The 6,571-nt window shown below is 42.3% G+C and overlaps 1 pseudogene; it reads right to left on the bottom strand.

The window, feature by feature from the left end:
• Positions 1-1,754: 1,754 nt before the first annotated feature.
• Positions 1,755-3,555, bottom strand: LOC147607058 (berberine bridge enzyme-like D-1 pseudogene; annotated as a pseudogene).
• Between the last annotated feature and the right edge of the window lie 3,016 nt (positions 3,556-6,571).

Here is a 6,571-nt window from a genome sequence, read left to right as displayed (position 1 = left end):
CTCGTCCTAGGTCAGATATGTATGGAGGTTTAGGCCTCTAATTAGGCATAATAGGAATGTGTTCTTTTAGTTCTTGGACTTCCACGACTATAGTTCTCATGTGATTTTGTGACAACACTATCTCTGTGTGTGCACGAGGAACTCTGGGATAGAAAATAGGTTATCAATGTCTTATCTTGTGTAGAGTTGGTCGCGATTAGTCTTTCATCATGTCAACATTAGGCTTTACGATGCCAGGTCACGTAGCTATCTCCCAACCCTCCTTCAAGCCTTCTAGAATTGGCTCTAAAGATGGCATACCCTCCTTTAGGGCTTGGGCTAGATCATGGGATTATGTAGTTGCATCTTCTCAAAGCTGGTGATGATAAAATTCATTTGATTCTAGAGCACATAGTCTCTCATTATTTCTCCACTTTTTCCATGTTCTCCATAGTTGGAAAGAATGCTTCTCCAATCCTAAGTGCATTGGCAATATCTCTTCTAATGCAAGAAGGAATTAAATGAGGTTATTCAGAGGTATTAACAAGAGTATGTCCTTGAACAAATACTATTGGGGGGGAGGTACTGCTTAGAGGTATTGGCAAGAATATGTCCTTGCACAAATACTATTGGGGGAGGTACTTTTTGAGTAGCTATTCTAGTTTCTAGTCCTCTCTAAGAAAACACACTTAATTGGAGTGTGGTTAGATGCACTATTATCTGGAGTGAGTCATCACCAATCACTTTACCAGATTTTAAGTGCGTCTATTGAGAGTAGAAAGCACACTATTTATCCACCACCATAAAGGCTTCAAGATCATAACCAAGTAAGAGTAGATTTAGTCTAGATAGAACAAATTCCACTCACCACAATAGTTTAATGTTTTATCAACTTCCTGGTTCCCAATGAAATGAGTTTTTCCTCACAAGAGCATGAAAAACCACCTGATTTTTCACGCTCAAGATTATCCAAAGTTTTTTAGGGTGATGACTTTAACTTACAACTTATATTTTTTCAACGTGAGAAGTATTTCAACTTGTATTTTTTTAAGTGATGACTCTACCTTAACCCAAAATGAAATTAACAACATGTTTAGTAATACATTTACTTGGTGGTTTAACGGTCGCCTCTCCAAGAATGGAAGGTAAAAACACCTATCTTAATAATGTGACAAAAATAGTGACTTGTCTAATATGACACTACTTCTCTACTGATGCCTACGGAAAAAACTATGTTATAAATCTACATCACTAGAAGGTGGATGTGCTGTGAAACGTGCCAAGTGTACAAGAGGCTAGTCAAAAGATCTAGCCAAAGAGGTTCCGGCATCACCAAAACCTGAGTGCAAAGAGCAACATAACAATGTCTCCATAGTTATACCACCAATTTCTTCACCTTAATAGGGTGAAGTTATATTCAAATCCCTAATCTTTGGAAAGAGCAAAACCACAAGGAAGACTGGTCAAGTGTTCACAACTCAACATGCTAACATGACCACCGATGTCTTCATGGTTGGGTAAGTGGTACTAATGTATGTGCATAGTCTAAATGAAGACAAAAAATGAATGATTAATTACTTTGATTGAGGGGTATTTGAAGCGAACAATTAATAATTATACTTAATAGTTGATCAAAGGAAAATCAGTAATCATAACTAATTAAGAACTGATCAAGGGCTAGTTAGTTTGTGATGAGGCAAGCCTAAGCGCCAACTGGAATTGTAATTGATTTTGATTAGATACAACACAATTGTATGATCAATATATAAGGTCCTCACATAGACATTAAAAGGAAAGCTTTTTCAATTTAACATAGGGTTGATAGGTGAATTTCTTCCACCAAAGTATTTCCAAAAAGCTGCCTTGATTAACACTATCTACACGCTAAGGTCTTAGGAAAGAGCAACCAGGGGAAAGAATACAGGGGGGGGCGTTCAATTGGAGTGGAGAGAAGTGGGAGTGGGGATGCTTTGGGGGTTGTTGAAGAGGTTGTGGGGGTCAACTAGGCCTTTGGTGCGGACGAGGCGAGGGAAGTTGTGGATAAAATAGCTGTGGCCAGCGGTGCTTCCATTGCCCAAGTCGAGGTCGATGTAGTTCACGTACGCAGCTCTGGGCTCTCTCGCCACGTAGGAGCCCATGTAGGCATGCAGCTTCCTCAGCCATGCCAACGCCCCCCCATCATCATCCTCGCCAGCCGCCGCCCACGATACCTGGTACTGGATAGAGTAGAGATTGCCAGCTCGGTGAGGAAATGCGATGGCGCGCGAGCTTATCCTGCTCAGCACCCCTCCATACGGGTCCAAGATCATGTACCCGCTCGGATTTTGCATTAGTATATCTAATGCTCCCTCTAACCCTTCGTTTGGTATAGGGCTCCTCACGTAGTCGGATTTGGCTTTGAAGTAGCTTTTGCCTTGATTCAGCCTGTTCTGCAAGTCGCTCGCATTGGACACTCCTGCAGCGTCAGCCACCGCTTGGATCCATGTCACCTCGTTGCAATCGGCGGCTGTGAAGTTGAGCCCGCCGCCGCCGTAGAGCCTGTTGAGAAGCGCCAATGCAGCGCTGACGTTGCCCAGATAGACGCCAGTGAAGGACGCTTGGACGCTAGGTCGCTGGTTCTGCTCCTGCACTCCTGCTATAAACATGGAATTGTAGAGCTCATCTGGGGCGGCGGAGGCTACCGTTTGCCAGCGCTTAAGGACGCCTACGATGCTGGCCTTTCCGGTTAACGTTGGTAGGCTGAAAGATGTTACATTTGCCGGGATTAGAACTAGATTTATCCGCCATGCCACCACTATACCCCAGCTGCCACCCCCTCCGCCACGCAAAGCCCAGAAGAGATCCTCCCCCATGGTGCTTCTGCTCATCAAATGGCCCCTTGCATCCACGATCTGTGCATCTATCACGTTGTCCGCCGCCACACCGTACTTTCTGGACAGGATGCCATATCCGCCTCCACTGAAGTGGCCGCCTACGCCGATGGTCGGGCAGGTCCCGGCAGGGAAGCTATGCAAGGGCGAGGCTTGCGAGATGGCGTAATAGAGCTCGCCGACGGTAGCCCCGCCTTGCACCCAGGCAGTCTGAGATTCTACGTCGACGTGAATGGACCTCATGTTCATGAGATCCAGCACCACGAAGGGGGCGTCCGCTGTGTAGGAGAGGCCCTCGTAGCTATGGCCGCCGCTGCGCACTCGCAGCACCCACTTGTTGCTGGTTTCCAGACTACAGCAGCAGATGAAAGCCTGCTGAACTTCGTGCGGCGTCGAGGGAAAGATGAGCGCGTCCGGCTGTCGGACACCGGCAGCAGGGTCCTCAAAGCGGAGATTCTGGATGGAAAAATCCAGCAAAAGGCTGAACTCCGTCGCATTGGAAGCCGGAGTGGTGAAGTTGAGGATGCCCTTCTGAGTGAGACAACTCGTCAAGCTAAGTAATCTGGAAGACGAAGCTCCAGCTTCACGTGGGAAGAGGAGAAACACAGCAATGGTGAAGGCTAACACAGCACAATCCATCGCTGATTTCACAGCAAGCATCTCGAACATGTTGAGATCCACACGTAAATGATAAGCCTACCATGTTCAGATTTTTCTATTCGCGTAATGATATCAGAACCGGCGTTAGTCACCCTCGGGGCTCGTAGCCTACGTTTCTCGTTTTTGAGGATTTTCTTGACTTTCTTCATTTTCTTCATGCCAACCACACATCTCGTGTGTCACTCATCCAAGGTCTTGAACTTATATAAACATGAGTATTATGAAACTTTTTATTTGTAAAGAGTATCTTGATTTTCTACAAAGATGATTTTCCTTATTAATTGGTTTATAAAGATGAAGGCAAAGATACCTTGAAGGCCTTCAATTTGGATAATTCTAAAGTCCAAGTCAAATTGCAAATTTCAGCTTTGCACAACACTCTTTTGAAAACACTACTACATTACCCCCCCCCCCCGGCGCCCCCCTAGCGACAGCTAGGGGGAATTTCAGACATCTCTATAGTCGTCTCTATGGTCAGTTGCTTAAGCGAGACAAGCTTAGCGAGACGACTAAATCGGCTTAAGTGACTTCATCATTGGTCGCTTAAAAGACATATGTTGAAGTTGCATAAGCGGCGATTGTCTTGTCTCGCTAACAGTGTTGCTTAAGCGACTAGTGTACTATTTCATCCAAGAGCCCATTGCTTTTCATTGGATTTTGTTTGTGTTACTATCTCATCACTCCCTACCTCCTGCACCCTATTCTATACTACTTTCCTATCACCGGCTTTCACTCCGCGAAATCAAAGAGACAAACATGCATTTGCTATTACATCGATTAGAAGTTGGGGTCGATAAACATGCCTATAGGTCTCATGTTCTCTCGAACACGAGCAAACTGCCTGCTGCCTGCAAGTTGACAACAAAAGAGCATATCAATAAAAAACATAAACAACACTAAAATAAGTAGGACCATGATAAACAAAAAGAACAACTTCCAATCCACGTGTAAGCAACAAACGAGCAAATCAATGTTCTCATCAAAGAGGCTTAATTAAAACAATATCACCAAATATTCGAAGTAGTGTACTAGATCATAGAGGCATCAGTACAAACAAGAAAAAACTAGGAAGTACTGCACTAGATCATAGAGGCATTAGTAACAAAACATGAAACTTGATACTCAAAACTCGAAACTTGAAACATGGTCCATAAACCATATTATAAACAATTTCAGAAAGCTGTAGCTAGAGTTCTATGTCTAATTTTATAAATCATGGTTAGGAAGAAGGCAACATTACGTTGAAAAATAGGTTATTTCTTTTTTCTAAATCCAAAAACTCTTCTTTCTCACCTGAAAATGTACTCTACTTACACTTGATAGTCTCTTTTCACACCCGAATGCATTAAACACACCTACACTTTAGTAGGGAGGGAAACTTCTATTCGAATCCATGTATTAAATACACCTTTTTACAAAGGAGGAAAAATTCCCTCCCTCTCAAACTTCCTCTTGGCCTTAAACAATATCTCACACTCTTTTCATTTTCTCTACCTTTTGTTGCACTCCATTTTCTAAAGCTTCACGATTTTGTACTCCATTCCTTCTTAAAAAGATGGGTAGCAAATCTCGTTTTATATCATCCTGATTTTGCCCCACTAATGCCATCATAGATGATTCAATTCCTAGAGCAAGGAGACCAAGATCATCAGTGTTTGATATACTTGTATCCAACTCTCTCAATGCACAAAATCAATGGACTGAAGTGCTAATCACCAAGGGCACATGGGTCCTTATGCAGTCAAGGAAGAAAAGAAAGTCAAGCAACAAGAATACATTTAGGGCGTCATGAAAAGGAAGAGTAAAAGACTTCAAGATAGAGACTGGAAGAACAACCATCAAGGAAGTCCTAGTGCAGCATATATATATGCATAATGAGCTTGTGCTTGAGAATCCAGATGACATAAAATTTCCCTCGCATAGACAAAACTATAAGTAAATCTATCGCTTATATCAATCTTTCATTTTCTCATAATGGTCTAATGAACTGTGTGAACTATCCATGTCTATGCTTGCAAATGTGTACCCATCTTCATATGAGCAGTGGGAGCCAGTTTAGTGCATCATTAGAATTATGAATGTGATTCACGCACACATTGGTCGGCTACAGTATGAGGGAAGGAGCAAAAAAAGCCTTATAGATGCATGAATCTTTTTCTATGATCGTTTCTACCATCTTCTCAACAAGAAACACAATCGTGGGCCACTTGGAAGAGCTACCTTTGCAAGCTGAGTGAAACTACATGGATTGGCCTATCCCAGACCCCTCAGTAATGGAGTCAGCAAGAGCAAGCTCTTCAAGGATGTGCAACGCTCTCTACTACGAGGGAGCATACGAGGGAGCATTCTAACTCATGTAGTAAAAATTATTGTTTACCTACCAATTACTGTGTTCGTGGAACTTTTTAGCTTATTTCAGGTGAAGGTATTGAGAACCATGCTTGTCTGCAAAGTTGGACACATTCCTCTTAGCAAGACTTCTTGATGATGAGGGATGGCCAAGTAAAGTTTTTGACGATATCCATTGTAACATTGCACTAGAGACAGTAGTTGCGAAGTACATGATTGTAACTCAAACTTTTATCTTGTCCTTATGGTATAGCAGGTCCCGTACATCAATGTGGAGAGTTGGTACCAATGGATGAGGAAGCCGCAAGTGCAATAGACGACAAAGTCATAGACATTGAAGTGATTGATGAAGCTTAACACTGGTGACAATTGTTTCTATACGAGGAAAATGTAATTTACAATAGCTAAGAAAGGATATTGTCGAAGAATCCTTGCAACACGCTGGCACACTTTAATTTCATTCACAATGGAAGAAAGGTCCTCCTTAGAAGGGAGTGACTAATACAATGTAAAGAATTGGGTAACACAGTCTTAATGATACTCCTACTTGAGATTGCAAATTTGAATGTACTCTTTTAACATAATTAATCAAGAGCCTTTTGTTCAATGCAATACTTTCAAAAAATAATACAATGTATACTATTTTCCAAGACACATTACTTGAGTGAGAATAGAACAGTTGAAGACATTACATTACAAAAAAGGATTTCTCT

This window comes from Cibotium barometz, chromosome 56, assembly GCF_041138505.1.
Source record: "Cibotium barometz isolate CiBa-2024 chromosome 56, ASM4113850v1, whole genome shotgun sequence".
Lineage (NCBI taxonomy): Eukaryota > Viridiplantae > Streptophyta > Polypodiopsida > Cyatheales > Cibotiaceae > Cibotium > Cibotium barometz.
The sequence above is the reverse complement of the archived record's forward strand: the minus strand, read 5'-3'. Positions and strand labels throughout refer to the sequence as shown.